A 21,899-nucleotide genomic window follows, 5' to 3' on the forward strand; every position below is an offset into this window, starting at 1 on the left:
ACTAAAATACAAAAAAAAAAAAAAAAAAAAAATTGCCAGGCGTAGTGGCGTGCACCTGTAGTCCCAGCTACTCAGGAGGCTGAGACAGGAGAATTGCTTGAACTCAGGAGGCAGAGGTGCAGTGAGCCCAGATTGTGCCACTGCACTCCAGCCTGGGTGACAGAGTGAGACTCCAACCCCCCAAAAAAGTAGTAGAAACCTAATAAAAAACTAATAAAGTTCTTAGGAAACTTAGAAAGTGGAGAGTGATAGGGTATAGAAATAATTATAATATGTATACTAAAAATAAGTGACAGGGTTTGGGCTCTGGACAAGATGGAATAAACACATTTTATTTTACTACTACTACTAATCACACCAAAAAGCCCTGTGTAAAACACATAATTCACCTACTGAAAAACTCTGGAAGTTAGAAAAAAGAGAGTAAATTGCCAAGGGATTTTGAGGCTCAAGGATCAAATGAATTCTCTCTTTTTTCCCTTTCTTTATTTTCATATATGTTGACCTGGTCCCTAGAGAAGCACACAACTTGGAAATGCCAGTGGGTAGAAACAAACAAACAAAGGAAAATTAGTGCCAAGGAAAGCCTGTTCTCTCTAGCTGAAAGATAGCCCTAAAAGACAGAAACTTTTTTAGTCATACTCTACTGTTCTCTAAGAGAACAGCACAATAAAAGCTGTATTTCTCTCCTATCCAAACAGGCATTTCAACAGTGGAATCCACACCAGTGCTATTTTAAACATACTTCCTCCCCCTCCTACAGTAACAAGGGGATACCCCTCTCCAGTGGAGCCTGTAGAATGAACTGGAAAAATGTTGGGGGTGGCAGGAAGGAACCCAGACAATTAAACTTTCACCCCCTACCCTATAGTAATGAAGTGGTGCCCCACCTCAGTGGAATATGAAGTAAGGAGGAGGTAACTTTCCATGGAAAAACCTGTGGTTGGAACTCTTGACTTCTACTCTTCTTTGTTGTGCTGTTCTCAGCTAAGCCTCTGGGCAAGACTCTGACTTCCACCCTCCCTTCCCCACCGTACTGAAGAGGTAGACCATGTGGGATAGTAGCCTGTCTTCCATCCTTGCCCTGCTAAAATGAGGTAGTGTTTGTCCCCACCCAAACCCAAGCTGAGGAGATAGTAGGGTGAAGTTATGTCATCTAGGTAATACAAATGAAGGAAATCAGAAAAGCACTGCAGAGATTTTTTTATAACTAAATTGACATTCAACCACAGCTCATAAAGGTGAGAGGGTTGCAGTTTTAAGCAGGTTGACTGTTTGCTAAAATAGATTATTCAAATAGGAACCAGAGTGTCATAGTATAATAATGTTCAGGATATGGCCCAAAATTACTTGTCATATGAAAAATCAGGAAAATCTAAACTCAGTGGATGCCGATATTGAGATGACACAGATGTGGAATGATCGACAAGGGCTTTTAAACAGCTTTTGTAAAAATGCTTCAACAAGCAATTACAAACACTCTTGAAACAAACAAAAAAATAGAAGACCTTAGGAACAAAGTAGAAACCATAAATAACCAAATGAAAATGATAGAACTGAAATATACAATAGCCAAAATTAAAAAAAAAATTATTCTGTGGGCTCAATAGCAGCCCATAGAAATGATAGAGAAATTAGTCAATTTGAAGATAGTTCACTAGAAATTCTCCAATATAAATAACGGGGACAAAAATAGAAAAAATCAGCCCTGCTTCCAGAGATCTGTGGAACTATAACATAACATGTGACACTATAGTCTCAGAATACTAGATACAGAGGACAGGATGTGGAGCCTATATATATATATATATATATGTATATATATATATATGAATGTATATATATGTATATGTGTGTTTGTGTGTGTGTGTGTGTGTGTGTGTGTGTATATTTTTTTTTTTTTTTTAAAGAAATAATGGCTGAAATTTTCCAATTTGGCAAAAGACATAAGCCTACAGATTCAGGAAGCTTAGTGAACTCCAAATGGGAAAACCCCAAAGAAATCCATACTTGGATACATCATAGTCCAAATTGTGAAAATTAAAGCCAAAGAAGAAATCTTCAAAGTATATAGAGGACATAAACACATTACCTATGTCAGTAATTTGAATAACAAGTTTCTCATCAGAAAGTATGGAGGATAGGAAGCATCCCAGCATTTTTCAACTGCTAAAAGAAAAAAACAACAACAGATTACCCTGAATTGTGTATCCAACAAAAATATGCTTCAAGAATGAAGGGGTAATCAGTCCATATCAGAAAGAGGAAAGCTAAGAAAAATTGTTGACAGCAGATTGGTTCTAAAAGAATATCTGACTATAAAGGAGGCTGTTCAGAAAGAAAGGAAGTGATAACTGGATGCTTGGAGCATTAGGAATGAATAAAGCAATGGAAAGGGTAGATTAATTCTCTCTTCAGTTTTTAAAATTGTGTTTAATAATACAAAGCAAAAATTATAATATTGATATAGTTCTCAGTGTATATTCAGTTAATATTTGAGAAAACTGTTGGCTGGGTGCAGTGGCTCATGCCTGTAATCCCAGAACTTTGGGAGGCTGAGGTGGGCGGATCACCTGACGTGAGGAGTTCAAGACTAGCCTGACCAATGTGGTGAAACCCCGTCCCTACTAAATATAGAAAAATTAGCCAGGTGTGGTGGCGCATGCTTGTATTCCCAGCTACTCAGGAGGCTGAGACAGGAGAATCAGTTGAACTTGGAAGGCGGAGGTTGCAGTGAGCTGAGATCGCACCATTGCACTCCAGCCTGGGTGACAAAAGTGAAACTCCATCTCAAATAAAAAAAAAGGAAAAGAAACCGTTTTATAAAGTGGAGAGAGAAAAGGACATAAATTATGATAGAGTAACTACATTCCACTTTAAGTATCAAAACATTCATATTGGTAGGCTGTGCAATTACATATGTATATTGCAATCTCTAGAGCAATCATTAAAATATTACATAAGGTGATATAATAAAAAGTACTATAAGTTAAAATGGAATGCTAAAAATGTTCAAGTAACCTGTAGAAAAATAAGAAAGGGGAAGTAGAGGCAAGTAAAATAGAGGGAGTAAACACAAAGTAAATACTAAAATGGCAGGCTTAGATCCTAACATATGAATAATTACAAGATAGAGTTTAGGAGAATTGAACAATAAAACCAAACTATATGTTGTCTATATGAAACTCACTTCAAACTCATTTGTCTATATGATGCTACAGGGAGGCTAAAGGTTAAAGATAGAAAAATATGTACTAGGCATACATTCATGAAAGAAAAACAGGGTAATTATATTAATAACTTGTCATTATATCATGAATAATTTTTTCCTTAAATAAAAGTAAATACTGTTAATTATACTAATATAAGAAAAATTCAATATCAGAGCAAAGAAAACTACCAGGGACAACGGGACATTAGAAAATGATAGAAGGATCAATTCACCAAGAAGACAAAATAATCTTAATTTAACAGAGTTGCAAAATAAATAAAGCAAAACCTGAAAGAACTGAATGGAGAAAAGAGAAAAAAAAATCACTATTATAGCTGGGGATTATTAAGTTATTCTCTTAGTAATCAGTGTAACCACTAGGCAATAGTCATCAGGAATAAGGAAGAACTGAACAGTGCTATCAACCATAGGCTGTAATTGAAATTTACAGAATACTTAATAAAATCAGGTTACAGATTCTTTTCAAGCAAACTTGTTCATTCAGCAAGATAGACAATATCTTAGGTCATAGAACAAATCTTAACAAGTCTATAATAATTGAAGTCATACAAAGGATATTGTAACCATAATGGAAACAAACTAGAAATCAGTGACAGGAAAAACAAAAAACAGGAAAACCTTAAAAATTAACCCACTAGTAAATGATCTGTGTCAAAGAGGAAACTATAAGAGAAACAAAAGATATATTGAAGTGAATTTAAATGAAAATATATTACAACCAGTGGGATACTGCTAAAGCAGTGTTGAGAGGGAAATTATTAGGAAATTCCTAATAATAGGAAAAGAAAGCAAGGTTTCAAATCAGTGATTTCAGCATCTGCTGTACTGCAAGAAACTAAAAAAGGACTCCAGCCTGGGTGTCACAGTGAGACTCTGTCTCAAAAAAAAAAAAAAAGCAGAGCAAAAATTAATGAAATTAAAAATAGAAAAGCAATAGGGAAAATCAAAGCAAAAACTGGTTTTTGAAAAGATTAGTAAAATTGATAAACACATAGCAAAACTGAAAAAGAAAATTAGAGAAAATACTAACTACCAATATGTCAAGACTAAAGAAAGAGATATCCCACAGATGTCACAGACAGTAAGCAGGCAAAAAGAAAATACTATAAACAACTTTATGTACATAATTCTTGAAAACCATAAATTGCCAAAATTCACCGAAGACAAAATAGATAATCTGAAAATCATGCAACTGTTAACATAATTGAATTTATAATTAAGATCCTTCCAAAAAGAACCATCCAGGCAAATAAATAACACTGGTTTTGTACAGTCTTTTAGAAAATGGATGAGGAAGGAATACTTCCTAATTCATTTTATGAGGCTATTACCTTGATATCAAAATTAGACAAAAACAATACAAAAAGAGAAAACTATGGTGTATTTCTTATGACTGTAGACACAAACATTTCCAATAAGATATTAACAACTGGATTAATATATAAAAATAATATACCATAGCCAATGGGGCTTATTCTGGTAATGGAAGGATAGTTCAGTACTTGAAAATCAATTAGTGTAATTCATTGTATTAACATTCTAAAGAAGAAAAATCACCTGATGACATTAGTTAATTCAGAAAAGCATTTTAGAAAATTCAACACTCATTCATGATAAAAACTGTCAGTAAACTAGCTGTAGAAGCAAATTTCCTCAGCTTGATGAAGGATATTTATAAAAACCCACAACAAATATCATAATGATGAAGATTAATTCTCTCTTCAGTTTTTAAAATTGAACAAGGCAAGAATGTTTTCTCTCAACACTCCTATTCAACATAGTATTAGAAAATTTAATCAATGGAGTAAAGAAGAAAATGAGACATATACAGATAGAAAGGAAGAAATAAAATTCTTCTTGTTTGCAGATTATATGGTTGGCTACATTGGAGATCCCAAGGAATCTACAAACAAGAAGACACTAAAGTTTAAAAAGAAACCTCTTAGAATTAATAAGCAAGTTTGTGGTTGCAGATATCCAGACACACAGACACACACAAAATTATATTTCCACAAATAACAGTGAATAATTGAAAACCAAAATTTAAAACACAGTGCCTTTTATTAGTTGTTCAAGAAAAAACGAGTCCAGGCACAGTGGCTCATGCTTGTCAATACTTTGGGAGGCTGAGGCAGGAAGACCACTTGAGCCTAGGAGTTTGATATCAGCCTGGACAGTATAGCAAGACCCCATTTCTACCAAAAAAAAAAGAAGAAGAAGGAGAAAAAAGAATGGGGATAAATCCAACAGAACATGTACAAGTTCTGTATATTGAAAACTATAAAATGCTAATAAAGTAAAAAATACCTAAGTAATGGAGAGGCAGTGTGCTCATGGATTAGAAGACAGATATTAAAAAATATTTGTTCTCTCCAGACTGCTGATCTATGTATTTAATGTAATTCCTAAAATAGTCCTGGCAGGATTCTTTTGGATATAGACAAGCTGATTCCAAAATTTATAGGGAAAGTTGAAATTATTTTTTAATTAAAAATAAAATTTCTAGGGGAATGCAAAAGAACTAAAATGGTTAAACAATTTTGAACAAGAATAATAAAGTTGGAAGAATCACTCAAGCTAAATTTAACACTTCTATACAATAATCAAGGCAGAGTGGTACTGCCAGAGGGATAGACACTTAGATTAAGGGACCAAAATAGAGAGCTGAGATGTAGATTCACGCAAGTATGCACACTGATTTTTGACAAAGGTACAAAAGCAATTAAGTAGAGGAAAGGTAGTCTTTTCAGCAAATGGTGTTGGATATTCATAGGCAAATGGAAAAAAAAAAAAAAAAAAGAAACCTGCCTAAATCTCATCCTTTTTATTTATTTATTTATTATTTTTTCCCGTTTATTTATTTTATTGCATTTTAGGTTTTGGGGTACATGTGAAGAACATGCAAAATTGTTGCATAGGTACACACGTGGCAGTGTGATTTGGAGGATATGTGGCTAGCCAGTAAGCACATGAAAAGATTTTTCATGTCATTAGCCAATAGAGTAATGCAAATAATTGATACAATGAGATACTAATATGTACCTGTTAGAAAGACTGAAATAAACATTACTGCCAATACCAAGTGATAGCAAGGATGTGGATCTGGATCTCATACATTGTTGGTGAAAAATGGCAAAGCCACTTGGAGAAAAATTTGGACTTTTTAAAATAAAGTTAAACATATAGTTAACATATGACGCAGCCATCACATTTCTGTCTGTTTATCCTAGAGAAGTGAAAGCTTCTGTTCACATAATAGCTTTTACATGGATATTTATAGAAGCTTTATTTGTAATAGCATAAACTAGAAACAATCCTAATATCCTTCAGTAGGTATGTAGAAGAATAAACTATGGAATACTACTTGGAAACTAAAAGGAGTAGATGATGAATACATCCAGCAACTTACAGTGATTGATCTCAAGGGCATGATGCTACTTAAGAAAATGTAACTTCGAAGGGTTGCATATTCTGTGATTCCATTTATATAACATTCTCAAAGTGACAAAATTATAGCAATTGAGACAGATTTGTATTTGCCAAGAGTTAAGGTTGAGGTCAGGGTGTGACTATTAAGGCTTAATATGGGTTTCTCTTTAAGGTGATGGCACAGTTCTGAATTCTGATTGTGGTGATAGCATTCAAATTTGCACATATGATTTCTTTGTAAAGGAGTTAATAATATTGTAACAATGTCGGTTTCTTGGTTTGACAGTGTACTGTTGATATATAAGATCTTACCAATGGATGAAGCTGGATAAATGGTATATGGAATTCTCTATATGTTTTTGGCAAGTCCTGGTGAATATCCAACAGTCACACATACCAGAAGTTTAAAAAGGAATGTTTGCCATATGTTTAGTAATTTAGGACAAAAATTGTCAATATGATTGACATTTTCTTCCTGATATCACATTCCATATGAACAAAGTTAAATTTGAAGCTTCATGGAAAGAAATAGCTTGTTTGTGACATAGATGATCACAAAAATTTTTGTTAAAACTAAAAACTTTTCCTAATAAAAATAAATAATAGTTTTCTACATTTTTAGCATGAATTATCCTCTTCTATTATGAATAGCTATTATGCTGTGCTATTATTTATGCATGAGATTTTAACTATGATTGACAGTGTTAACTAAATTGACCCCAAAAACTGTAACATAAATTAGAAGAATTGTTTTTGGATTTGATGTTAATGCTACAGCGTTAACATAAGAGTGTCTGAATTTATTTGGCTGTAGTTTTGAAACCGATAAGTGCAGAATAAATTATCTATAAAGTCAAATTATTCTAAAAGAGATGAACTAATTTTGTTACTGTGAATGTGAATATTAAAGGAGAAGCATTTTTTTTTTTCTTTTGGAAAGCTTTTAGGTATGTTTGAAGTAACTTTTATATGTTAACCCACTTTTTCAATTACAAATTTACTGAAATAAAAACATAAATATTTGTGATGAAAATTTAGCATTTGAAGTGAGATGTGCTGTAAGTATAAAATACATACTGGAGTTTTAAGACTTAGTACAAAGAAATGAATGGAAAATATTCCATTAATAATTTGTTATATTGATTATATGTTGAAATGGTGATATTTTGTACATATTAGATTACATAAAATATATCAATAATATTTAAGAAATAGGCCATATATTTAGAATATACTTTGTTGAGCCCATAAAGGAAAATAATTTCTAAAAATTAGAATAAAGTCCCTAGGGAAAATTAGTTAGCAACTTAAAAAACTAATGCTAAAGATAAAAGTATAGAGATCAATAAAAGATTAGTGGTTACCAGGGATTGGTGGGTAAATGGGAATTGATGAATAGACAGACCACAGAGGATTTTTAGGGCAGTGAAAATACTTTGTGCAATACTATAATGGTAGATACAAATATACATGTATATTATGCATTAGCAGTTTGTAAAATTGAGACCAATAATTTTAATAAACAACCTAACAAGTTGGTATTATTCTTAAATCATAGTAACTATATGAAATAGGAACTATACGCATTTTACAGATACACTATTAGTCTCCTTAATTTTTCTTTATTCTTCAAAAAGAGAAGCAAATTTTCAGTAAATCTGATTAACTGAAAAGAGGGCTTTGTTGTTGGAGAGTGATATATTTCATATGATTCTTATGTTAATTCATTAAAAATACAATTGAGGAATTTATTAATTTCATATTGAAGATATATATCCAGCATATATTGAATGCTTGTGTGTATTCTTCATATTTTACATTTTACATACTTTTTTTTTTTTTTGGCAACATGGACTGGCTCTGTTGCCCAGGCTGGAGTATAGTGTTGCAACCTTGGCTCACTGCAATCTTCATTTCCCAGGTTCAGGTGATTCTCCTCCCTTAGCCTCCTGAGTAGCTGGGATAACAGGCATGCACCACCACATCCAGATAATTTTTGTATTTTTAGTAGAGACAGGGTTTCACCCTGTTGGCCAGACTGGTAACGAACACATTATCTTTTTTTTTTTTTTTCTTTTTTTCTTTTTTTTTTTCCCATTCATTTATTTTATTGCATTTTAGGTTTGGGTGTACATGTGAAGACCATGCAAGATTGTTGCATAGGTACACACGTGGCAGTGTGATTTGCTGCCTTCCTCCCCATCACCTACATCTGGCATCTCTCCCCTTGCTGTCTCTCCCCAACTCCCCACCCCCCACTGTCCCTCCCCTATTTCCCCCTAACAGACCCCAGTGTGTAGTGCTCCCCTCCCTGTGTCCATGTGTTCTCATTGTTCAACACTCGCCTATGAGTGAGAACATGCGGCGTTTGATCTTCTGCTCTTCTGTCAGTTTGCTGAGAATGATGGTTTCCAGGTTCATCCATGTCCCTACAAAGGACACAAACTCATCGTTTTTGATGGCTGCATAATATTCCATGGTGTATATGTGCCACATTTTCCCTGTCCAGTCTATCATCGATGGGCATTTGGGTTGGTTCCAGGTCTTTGCTATTGTAAACAGTGCTGCAGTGAACATTCGTGTGCACGTGTCCTTATAGTAGAACGATTTGTAATCCTTTGGATATCTACCCAGTAATGGGATTGCTGGGTCAAATGGAATTTCTATTTCTAGGTCCTTGAGGAATCGCCACACTGTCTTCCACAATGGTTGAACTAATTTACACTCGCACCAACAGTGTAAAAGTGTTCCTATTTCTCCACATCCTCTCCAGCATCTGTTGTCTCCAGATTATTTAATGATCACCATTCTAACTGGTGTTGAGATGGTATCTCAATGTTGTTTTGATTTGCATTTCTCTGATGACCAGTGATGATGAGCATTTTTTCATATGTTTGTGGGCCTCATGTATGTCTTCTTTTGTAAAGCATCTGTTCATATCCTTTGCCCACTTTTGAATGGGCTTGTTTGTTTTTTTCTTGTACATCTGTTTTAGTTCTTTGTAAATTCTGGACCAAGCTACCAAAGACCTTCTTCACAGAACTGGAAAAAACCACCTTAAACTTCATATGGAACCAAAAGAGAGCCCGCATAGCCAAGTCAATTCTAAGCAAAAAGAACAAAGCGGGAGGCATCACACTACCGGACTTCAAACTATACTACAAGGCTACAGTAATCAAAACAGCATGGTACTGGTACCAAAACAGACATATAGACCAATGGAACAGAACAGAGGTCTCGGAGGCAACACAACATATCTACAACCATCCAATCTTTGACAAACCAGACAAAAACAAGCAATGGGGAAAGGATTCCCTGTTTAATAAATGGTGTTGGGAAAACTGGCTAGCCATGTGCAGAAAGCAGAAACTGGACCCCTTCCTGACACCTTACACTAAAATTAACTCCATATTGATTAAAGACTGAAACATAAGACCTAATACCATAAAAACCCTAGAAGAAAATCTAGGCAAAACCATTCAGGACATAGGCGTAGGCAAGGACTTCATGACCAAAACACCAAAAGCATTGACAACAAAAGCCAAAATAGACAAATGGGACCTAATCAAACTCCACAGCTTCTGCACAGCGAAAGAAACAGTCATTAGAGTGAATTGGCAACCAACAGAATGGGAAAAAATTTTTGCAGTTTACCCATCTGACGAACACATTATCTTTTTAAAATTATCACTACTATCACTATTATTCTTACATTGCAGGTTAGAAGCTGAGCCTTAGAAAGGATAAGGAATGTGTACAAAGTCATAGAACTAGAGAATGCCCAGCCAGAAGACAAACCTAGATTCGGTAGATTCTTTAGGGCTTTAATAATACATTATTTTGCCTGCTGAATTAAATCCTTTAAATATACCTAGCATATAATTTATTACGATTTTAGTAGTTGCTTATTACTGTCTTCTGATACAGAAAGCATTCATTAAGATGAAGATTATCTGGAAATGACCTGTCAAATATAGTAATGTCTTAAACAAAATAGATATTTATTTTTCAAATAAGCATGGGCTGTCTTGGTTTGGTAAGGTAGCTGTACCAAGGATTCAGCTTCATTCTGTTCTGCTTTATCTTCCTCATTATAATATTTCAACTTTGTAACCCAAGATGATTAGTTCTAGATAGCACCTCTACATTCTGGCTAGTAAGAAGAAAGGAAGGAAGGAAAAAGAAAAAAGGCATGCTCTTTTCTCTTAAGGACACTTCTTAGAAGTTGCATAAAACATTTACTGTGTACTTCCTATTAGTTAAAATTAAATTATAGAGTAACCTCTAGATTAAACAGAGGCTGAAAATTGATTATTATTCTAGTTATTTGTATAGTGGCAAAAAAAAATCAGGGCTCCTATTACTGTAGAAAAAGAAGAGAATCCATACTGAGAGACCTCTAGCAATCTCTACCACAGTTACTATTGAAAATTGTTTCCATGTAAAGGCCTAATGTGTTTTTCTTTTGCTACTTCTGTGAAATAGTGGAATCATGCCTTCACCAACACTTGAGTGTATTACTTATATGGAAAATGAATTTTAAGTAAAAAGTAATACAATGTTGATAAAGATTATTAGAATCATCCAAGCTTGCCTTTACATTCTTTTTGGTAACTTGATATGCATTTGCGAGGATAAGTACATTACACCTAAAAGGTAAGATTATACCAATGTGATGTCTTCTGTTATAGTAGCTGATATTTTTCAAAACTTTTCTGAATAAATTAGAGCTGCTATTTGATGTAATAGTTTTAGAACATTTAACTTTTGAAAAAAAATTTAGGTATGCTGTGAGGCTTATATATTTACCATTTTTTCTAGAGATGTGAAAAAACTTGAAGGTAGGAGCCTGTATTGGAAAGAAGACTATTGCAAACAATAATTTTTATACTTTTAAACAGAAGTTTGAAATTGTCCTTATAGTTTAAAAATTTTTTCTTTTGGTGAGTGTAATTTTGTTGTTTTGGGGTGAGTCATTTTAACAAATCTCAATCTAATTAAATATTTTCAGCCTGTTGTTAATATGCCTAATGCCAAATGGTTGTTCTTATTGTTAGTCTTATGGGAGGTCAGACATAATAGTCAACTATTTTCAAAACAGAACATTTTCATTCTTGTATTGAATTCTAGTGAAAGATGATAACTCTAAGCAGTTTTTCCCTCTCTGCCACCCTCCCTCCCCTGCTTCTCCCTCTTCCTTTTCTCCCTTGTCCCTTCCCTTCCTTCTTTATTTTTTTGAGACAAGATCCAGCCTGGAGTGCAGGGGTGTGATCATGGCTCACTGCAGCCTCGACCTATTTGGCTTTAGTGATCCTCTCACCTCAGCCTCTAGAATAGGTGCACGCTACCATGCCAAGCTAGTTAAAAAAAAAAAAAAATTGTGCATTGAGGTCTCACTTTGTTACCCAGGCTGGTCTTGAACTCCTGAGTACAATGATCTTCCTGACTCGGCCTCCCAAAGTACTAGGATTGTAGGTGTGAGCCATTGCACCCAACCTAAGCAGATCTCTTTTCTTTTCTTTTTTTTTTTAAATTGACTTTTAAGTTCAGGAGTACATGTGCAAGTTGTTAAACTTGTGTCACGGGAGTTGTTTGTACAGGTTATTTCATCACCCATGTATAAGTCTAGTACCCAGTAGTTATTTTTTCTGATCCTCTCCCCACCACATCCTCCATCTTCAGATAGGCCCCAGTATCTGTTCCCTTCTTTGTGTCCATGTGTTCTCATCATTTAGCTGCCACTTGTAAGTTAGAATATGTGGTAGTTGGTTTTCTGTTCCTGTGTTAATTTGGTAAGGATGATGGCCTTCACCTCCATCGATATTCTTGTGAAGGACATGGTCTCATTCTTTTTTTGAGACAGAGTCTAATCTCACTCTGTCACCCACGCTAGAGTGCAGTGGAATCTTGGCTCACTGCAACCTCTACCTCCCGTGTTCAAGTGGTGCTCATGCCTCAGTCTCCCAAGCAGCTGGGACTACAGTTGTGTACTACCATGCCCAGCTAATTTTTTTTTTTTTGGTAAAGATGGGGTTTCACCATATTGCCCTGGCTGGTCTCAACCTCCTGAGCTCAAGTGGTCCACCTACCTCAGCCTCCCAAAAGTGCTGGAATTACAGGTGTGAGCCAACTCACCTGGCTGAACATTTAACTCTTTAATCCATCTTGAGTTGATTTTTGTCGTATGATCTAAGGAAGGGGTCCAGTTTCAGTCATCTGCATATGGCTAACCAGTTATCCCAGCACAATTTTTTGAGTGCTTTTGTCAGCCTTGTTGAAGATCAGATGGTTGTAGGTGTACAGCCTTATTTGTGGACTCTTTGTTCTGTTCTATTGGTCTACATGCTTGTTTTTGTGTAAGTACTGTACTGTTTTGGTTACTGTAGCCCTGTATTATGGTTTGAAGTCTGGTAAAATGACACCTCCAGCTTTGTTCCTTTTGCTTAGGTTTACCTTGACCATTCAGGCTCTTTTTTGTTTCCATATGAATTTTTAAATAGTTTTTTTCTCGTTCTGTGAAGAATGTTGTTGGTAGTTTAGTAGGAATAGTGTTGCATGTTTCAATTGCTTTGGGTAGTGTGGCCATTTTAATGGTATTGGTTCTTCCTATTAATAAGCATGGAATGTTTTTTCATTTGTGTCATCTCTGATTTCTTTGAGCAGTGTTTTGTAATTCTCTTTGTAGAGATCGTTCATCTCCCCTAATAGCTGTATTCCTAGATATTTTATTCTTTTTGTGGCAATTGTGAATGGGATCACATACCTGATTTGGCTTTTAGCTTGGCTGTTGTTGGTGTATAGGAATGCTACTGATTTTTGTACATTGATTTTGTATACTGAAACTAAGAAAACTTCAGGCCAATATCCTTGAAAAATATTGATGCAAAAATTCTCAGCAAAATACTTGCAAATCAAATCCTGCTGCATATCAAAAAGCTAATCCCTCACAATCAAGTAGGCTTTATCCCTGGGATGCAAGGTTGGTTTAACATAATGCAAATCAATAAATGTGATTCATCATATAAATAGAACTAAAGACAAAAACCACGTTTATCTCAATAGATGCAGGAAAAGATTTTGATAAAATTTAACATTCCTTTATGTTAAAAACTCTCAATAAACTATGTGTTGAAGGAACATACCTCAAAACAATAAGAGCCATCTATGACAAACCCACAGCCCACATCATACCAAATGGGCAAAAGCTGGAAGTATTTGTGATGCTTGAAAACCAGCACAAGACAGGATGCCCTCTTTCACCACTCCTATTCAATATACTATTGGAAGTTCTGGCTAGGGCAATCAGACAAGAAAAAGAAATAAAGGGCATCCAATAGGAAGAGACTATCCCTGTTTACAGATGACATGATTCTATATCTAGAGCACCTGATAGTTTTGGCCCAAAAGTTCCTTCAGCTGGTGGACATCTTCAGATTTCTTTTAATATTTCAAATGTCACTGAACAGGATATGGAAATTACCAAGCAGTCACAGCTTAAATGAGCTAATCTAGTACAGGAAGTGACTTGAATGAATAGAAGTCATCTGCAGATTACTCTTTACCGGAATAGAACCAGAAATTGTTATAATACTAAAATCAGTCAGAGAAATTAACAGTTCTTCCTTTGTCTTCCCTATTTAATTCCAGACTTCATAGTTCTTTCTAATCAAACTTTACTAAAAGGCAATTAATTACCTGACTGTCCTCTGAGAACGAGCATACTTCAAAGCTGGAATGAATCTACCTGACAACTTCTGAAGTCTAATTTATCTGCTTTTGATAACAAGAGGAAATAATGTAAATAAAAGACAAAACAGTATACTATGAGAGAGAAATCTCGACATACCTGACTATAAAGACTAATATTTCTAAAGAATTTCTGTATAAAGAATGCACAAAATTAATAAGAAAGCCAGTGAAGACCCCAATAATAAGGAGCAGAGGTTAATAAAGTCTTTTGAAAGCAATACTCTGGGAAATGTTCAGTCTTACTAATAATCAAAGAGATGCAAATTAAATCCATGAGATAATAATTTCTCCTTTCAAATTAACAGATAAGAAAGTGGATACCTTTGTTCTTGGCTGGTGGATATCAGGTGTTGGTTAGCATGTTTGGGAAAGCCTTAAAATTCTCAGACTCTAGTAATTCTAATTCTGGGAATTTGTTTTAAGACAGTAAATTGTGGGTAGTAGTTCGGAACGATCCAAGATGGCCGACTAGCAGCAGCTCAGGATTGCAGCTCCCAGTGAAGGTGCAGGGAATGAGTGGACACCAGATTTCCAGATGAATTTTTGTTGCCTACGGACCAGGAGATTCCTAGTGGAAGAGCCTCATGGGTCACCAGTGCCACTCTGTTGACTGGCGCGGCTGTTTTGCCGGCGTCCCAGCGCAGCGGTTCTCAGTGCGGAGTATGAGGGACTGGGTGCCCTTTTAGTTGGCGTTTGGAGCTCCGGGAAGGCAGAGTCGCCCATTCAGCTGATTGAAAAGAGGACTGAAGAAGAGTGCCATGAATCTCAGCATTGCTGTTTCAGCCGGCGTGGTCGCCACACGGGAAATTGCATAGATCCCGGTGCCTTTTTGGTGGGCGACTTGGGCACCTGGGAGAGAATCCACTGTTCAATTAGGGAAAAAAAAAGGGTGGGGGCTCTGAGGCAGGGAGCCAGGTGATCGGGTTCGGCTGGTCCCACCCCCATAAAAAAACAGCAATAGGAAACCCTGATGGTTGAGAGTTTCACAGCAAGCACAGCTCAACCCGGGAAGGTGCAGCTAGTGGGGGAGGGGCGTCTGCTGAAGGAAAACAAAGAAACAGAAATAACGTCACCACCACCAAGCTGGACGTCCACTCAGAGGCCCAATCTGAAAGTCAGCAATTACAAAGATCACATGTGGATAAATCCACAAAGATGGGAAGAAAGCAGCGCAAAAAGGCTTAAAACATCTGAAATCAGACTGCCTCTCCTTCTTCAGGGGATTGCACCTCCTCATCAGCAAGGGAACGAGGCCTGATGGAGAATGAGTGTGATGAATTGTCAGAATCAGGCTTCAGAAGATGGATAATAAGAAACTTCTGTGAGCTAAAAGAACATATTATAACCCAATGCAAAGAAACTAAGAACCTTGAAAAAAGATTTGATGAAATGCTAATGAGAATAGATGATTTAGAGAGGAATATAAGTGAATTAATGGAGCTGAAAAACAATACAAGAACTTTGTGAAGTATGTGCAAGTTTTAACAGTTGAGTTGATCAAGCAGAAGAAAGGATATCAGAGGTCGAAGACCAACTCAATGAAATAAAATGAGAAGACAAGATTAAAGAAAAAAGGATAAAAAGGAATGAGCAATGTCTCCAAGAAATATGGGACTATGTGAAAAGACCTAATCTACGTTTGATAGGTGTACCTGAATGTGACAAAGAGAATGAATCCAAGCTGGAAAATACTCTTCAGGATATTATCCAGGAAAACTTCCCCAACCTAGCAAGGCAGGCTAATATTCAAGTTCAGGTAATACAGAGAACACCACAAAGATATTCCCCAAGAAGAGCAACCCCAAGGCACATAATCATCAGATTTACCAGGCTTGAAATGAAGGAGAAAATGCTAAGGGCAGCCAGAGAGAAAGGTCAGGTTACCCACAAAGGGAAGCCCATCAGACTCACAGCAGATCTCTCAGCAGAAACCCTATAAGCCAGAAGAGAGTGGGAGCCAATATTCAACATTCTCAAAGAAAAGAGCTTTCAACCCAGAATTTCATATCCAGCCAAAGTAAGTTTCATAAGTGAAGGAAAAATAAAATCCTTTGTGAACAAGCAAGTACTCAGAGATTTCATCACCACCAGGCCTGCTTTACAAGAGCTTCTGAAAGAAGCACTACATGTAGAAAGGAACAACCAGTATCAGCCATTCCAAAAATATACCAAAAGGTAAAGAGCATCAACATAATAAAGAATGTACATCAACTAATGGGCAAAACAGCCAGCTGGCATCAAATGGCAATATTAAACTCACATATATTATTATCGATCCTAAATTTAAATCGACTAAATGCCCCAATCAAAAGACACAGATAAACAAATTGTATAAAAAACCAAAACCCATCGGTATGTTGCATCCAGACCCATCTCACATGCAGGGATACACAAAGACTCTAAACAAAGGGATGGAGGAAGATTTACCAACCAAATGGAGAGCAAAAATAAAAATAAAAAGCAGGAGTTGCAATTCTCGCCTCTGATAAAATCGACTTTAAAACAACAAAGATCAAAAGAGGCAAAGAAGGACATTACATAATGGTAAAAGGATCAATGCAACAAGAAGAGCTAATGATCCTAAATATATACGTACTCAATACAGGAGCACCCAGATACATAAGGCAAGTTCTTTGACTTATAAAGAGACTTAGACTCCCACACAATAATAGTGGGAGACTTTAACATCACATTGTCAATATTAGACAGATCAATGAGACAGAAAATTAACAAGAATATCCAGGACTTGAACTCAGACCCAGAACAAGTGAATTTAATAAACATTTATAGAACTCTCCACCCCAAATCCACAAAACATACGTTCTTATCAGTACCACATCACACCTATTCTAAAAGTGACTACATAATTGGAAGTAAATCACTCCTCAGTAACTGCATAGCATTTCACAGGTTTAAATGAAATATTGGTTGGCCGATTGTTTGTTATTTTCCTCCCTTATTCCTTCCTGTCTCCACTGTTAAGCACAATTATTGGCATAAAAGAGATTTTCAATACCCATTTTAAGACTACATTCTAGCATGGGCAACAAATCAAGACTCCTGTTCTCTCTCTCCCTTTCTCTTCTTCTTTCTTTCTCTCTTTTGTTGTTTCTTTTCTTTCTTTGTTTCTCTCTTTCTTTCTTGTTCTTTTTTTTTTATTAAAAAAAAAAAAAGACAGTGAATTGTGTTGTGGTGAATCTCCATTTTGTAATTATCTACATTGATGCACTGTTTGCAGTGGCAAAAATAAATTTCTGTAAATATTAAAGCTATGGTCCAATTAAGACATTGAAGAATTAGTGCTTACATGTGAAGATCCATTAGAAAAAAATTAAATAGTATGTTATATAATAGAGTGAAAATGTATGTGCAGATTATATGTAAAGTATGATTTTACCTGTATTCTAAAAATATGTTTGGAAAAAGATTAAGATAATGTACCAAAGTATTAATGGAGATCACTTAAGGGGGTAATGTGTTAGATGTTCTTTTTTTCTTATCTATTTTCAAAGTTCTCAGTTGTGAATATTTATTATTTTAATCATGAGGAAAAATAAAACTTTTATTTAAATAATGAACACAGTGATACTATAGAATAGTATTAAGTGATTAAGTTGTATATACAAGTGTTTTTAAGGTAAGGGATTATACTACTTAATTTGCTGTGTTTACCTTTTATCACATTATCAACAAGTATTTATTCAATTCTTTGATGGTTTTGTGGAATAGAAAAGGGCTTTAGACCTGGGCAGGAATCTAGGTTTATCACCTTGTATGTTAGGCTTGCTATTAGGTGTTAGTTTCTTGTGCTATAAATGGATGTTATAAACGTACTGCAAAGAGTTGGTAGAGATTAAATGAAAAAAATCTTTGGTCAATGAATATTTGTTGCATTATTCTGTTTTTGATATGAATTGTATATCTCTCCAGATAGGCATAATGGATCTCTATTTGCTGATGTAGGTGATATCTAGCATGTTAGCAGTTTCATCCACTGAAGCTTTTCTGTACATAGAAATAAATGGACGCAATGAAATCGACTTCATTTGTATAATCGGATGTTTGGAAGAGAGTGAATTATATGTATTTGAACCAGAATAGAAAAACCCCATCCCTCTGAGGCAGTTAAAACCATAATCTCCCTATCCAGTAATCTTGTTTTGATGCGAAAAAGATTATCTGAGAACTATCATTTATGGAAAATGTTGACATTGTATTATGCATTCCTGTCAGAACAGGATTTGTTGTTACAGGTTGAACTCCTTGTTCTCCTCTTCCCCTCTTCTCAATACTGTGCTTGACTAGTCTTACAAAAAAGAAAAAGATTGTCATATTTAAAATAGTTATTTATGTTTCAAATACTATCTTTTAAAAGCCAAAAGCACATTAGAGGTCACACAGAGAAGTTATATTTTTCCCTGTGCCAAGATAGTAATTGAGGCCAAGTACCAATATAAGCTAGAAAAGGAATTTATTACCCAGAATCATCATTATTCTTCATTTTTAGAGTTATTCTGGCAATAAGAAAAAGAATTTTCCATCAACTAGGAAATCGTCATCAAAAACCTTTTTAGGAGGGGTGAGGTGGCTCAAGCCTATAATCCCAGCACTTTGGGAGGCTGAGATGGGCAGATCACTTGAGGCCAGATGTTTGAGACCAGCCTGGCCAACGTGGCAAAACACCATCTCTACTAAAAGTACAAAAAATTAGCCATGCATGGTGGCAGGAGCCTGTAATCTCAGCTATTCAGGAGGCTGAGGCAGGAAAATTGCTTGAATCTGGGAGGCAGAGGTTGCAGTGAGGTGAGATTGCTCGCTCTATTGCACTCCTGCCTAGGCAACAAGAGTGAAACTCCATCTCAAAAAAAAAAAAAAAAAAAAAAAAAAAACAAACAAACAGAAAAACCAAAAATGCTTTGTAGTTGTTTTCTAGCAACTTAAACATGGTATTTTCTGTGAGAAGATTTAACATTCAACTAGAGTATCCTGTTAAAATGATAATAGTAAAAGGATAAACTAAAAAGTAAAGGTATGTGTGTTTGAATTAATTTTGACTATGCATTTTCTCTCAAGTATACAACTGAAGCGTTATATAATTGTAGATAAATTGCTTCAGTCATTTATGTATACTACCTTAGGGTGACAGTATTATTAGAATTTTTGCTTTCCTATTAAAAGCTCACCTTTATTTAAGTGGACATGTATGATGAAGTTTACCATATGGTTTGTTTTTTGTAACGAAATATAGCAGTATTTTCATTTTATAGGAAGAGACTAAATACATTTCTACTAGGGCATAATTACTGAAGGTGACATGCTTTGTAACAGTTCTACTTTGTATTGCTATAAGAGATTATGTTTTATTTTTTAAAGAATCTCTAAGAAACGAACAATTTCTAGATTTTATGAGAAACAAGGCACAGTTCTCCAAATTCTGCTGTATAATCCCTTCCTTTAAATCCCTAAAAGATTGAATTTATAAATGGAAGATGGCATATCACATGGGGACTCCTTATAAAGAACAAAATTTGCAAAATCCCGTTATTCATTTTTATGGTTATCCCAAGAATATTGATTTGTCAAAGATTAAGAACATATGATTTTGTACCTTTATGAAGGGTCCAGCTCTGCAGGGTCTAGTGGGTGTTCTTTTGTGTTCGAAGATGATAGATCACAGGAAAGAAAGACACAAGACTCAGAGATAAGAGAAAAATTCAGCTGGGCCCAGGGAACCACTACTACCAAGGTGCGGAGTCCAGTAGTGGCCCCGAATGCCTGGATACGCTGATGTTTATTGTATACAAGGCAGAGGGGCAAGGCCAGGAGAGTGACTCATCTGACATGATTGATAGGGGTCAAGCAAATCACATACTTCCAATACAGACGTGTCATGTGGGTATAGCACAGGGCCCCCTCCCTATCAGGTAGCCACTGAATGGAGGGGAGGCACATACGTCAGTATCTTTATATGCACTTATCAGAAAGATCAAAGACTTTTGGGATTCCTCTATTCTCATGACTTCTAAGAACTTAATAAGAGCATCTGGTGGGAAAGTGGAATATGAAAGTGGACAAGGATAGTGACCATTGGAGCACAGCACCACGGAGAGGTGTTTAAGACCCTGGATGTCTGTGGGCCAGCCTGGCTAATGGCAGGCTTTCCTCAAGAGCCAGACAGAGCAGAGTTTTCTGTGAACTGCCCCAGTGAAAGGGAAACTCCCCTTCATGGCCTGCTTCATGGAAATAACGGGTGCCTTCCCAGGCACTGGCGCTACTGCAAGGCCTGCCTGCTAAGTAACGGGCACCTTCCCAGGCGCTGGCATTACTACAATGCTTTTATGTTCACCTCCAGATCATTTATCACGGTGTCCCTTCAGTTCCTAATTATATTTCACCCGATTATGTCTATACTATAAGACTAAAGATGTTCCTAGACTGTAATATTCAAGCAATGACTAATAATAGAGAATAGTGATATAATAAGATTGATTATAGAATTGACTATGTGATTGTATCTAAATCTATTTGGTGTCATTACTATAACTAAGTAATCAGTGAATATTTCATTGCTATGACTAAGTAATCAGAAAATATATTTGGTATTGCTATATCTAAGTAATTCGTCAATATATCATTGCTATAACTAAGTAATGAGTTATTTATCATGCTGCGACAGACTCTGCCTTCAGTCTCTTGCCTTGGCACCTGGGCAACTTTCTTCCCACACGTTTATATATTCAGATTATATGTAAGAGAGATTTACAGGAATATCATATAGTGGCTAAGTGCATAGGCTTTGGAAACAGATTCGTGAATTCAGATTCTAATATCACAATTTGCTAGCTGCATGATTTTGAGCACTTTAGCTTCATTTCAGGGGATAATAATGGTACCTACATTCCAGGGTTGTCATGTTGTTTAAATGATATAAAAAGCTTAGGGGCAGTGTGGCGGCTCCTTCCTGTAATCCCAGCTACTTGGGAAGCTGAGGCAGAAGGATCATTTGAGTCCAGGAGTTTGAGGCTGCAGTGAGCTATGATTGAGTCACTTTGTTCCAGCTCTGGGAAACAGAGTGAAACCCTTTCTCTTAAAAAAAAAAAAAGGGGGGGGGTGCTTATAACTATGCCTTGTGTATTTTCAGTGATTAAATGCTTATTCATATTTGACTTTTGTTGTAATGGGTATTTACTGTTGTAGGAGTCTGTTGCTAAAGAATGTCAGGCCGGGCGCGGTGGCTCAAGCCTGTAATTCCAGCACTTTGAGAGGCCGAGGCGGGTGGATCACGAGGTCAAGAGATCGAGACCATCCTGGTCAACATGGTGAAACCCCGTCTCTACTAAAAATACAAAAAATTAGCTGGGCATGGTGGCGCGTGCCTGTAATCCCAGCTACTCAGGAGGCTGAGGCGGAGAATTGTCTGAACCCAGGAGGCGGAGGTTGCGGTGAGCCGAGATCGCGCCATTGCACTCCAGCCTGGGTAACATGAGTG

At 36.0% G+C, this 21,899-nt stretch overlaps 1 protein-coding gene and 1 long non-coding RNA gene across 3 annotated transcripts in view; both read left to right on the forward strand.

Annotated features, from left to right (window-relative positions):
- Positions 1-21,899, forward strand: part of DOCK3 (dedicator of cytokinesis 3) — a 664,292-nt gene that overhangs the window by 250,115 nt on the left and 392,278 nt on the right. The window lies entirely within an intron of this gene.
- Positions 19,266-21,899, forward strand: part of LOC116559354 — a 9,586-nt gene continuing 6,952 nt past the window's right edge. Inside the window, exon 1 of the long non-coding RNA XR_004272432.1 lies at positions 19,266-20,163. This is a non-coding gene — a long non-coding RNA (uncharacterized LOC116559354). The remainder of the gene's footprint in view (positions 20,164-21,899) is intronic.

This window comes from Sapajus apella, unplaced genomic scaffold (assembly GCF_009761245.1).
Source record: "Sapajus apella isolate SASKATOON/1434 unplaced genomic scaffold, GSC_monkey_1.0 scaffold23, whole genome shotgun sequence".
Classification (NCBI taxonomy): Eukaryota; Metazoa; Chordata; class Mammalia; order Primates; family Cebidae; genus Sapajus; species Sapajus apella.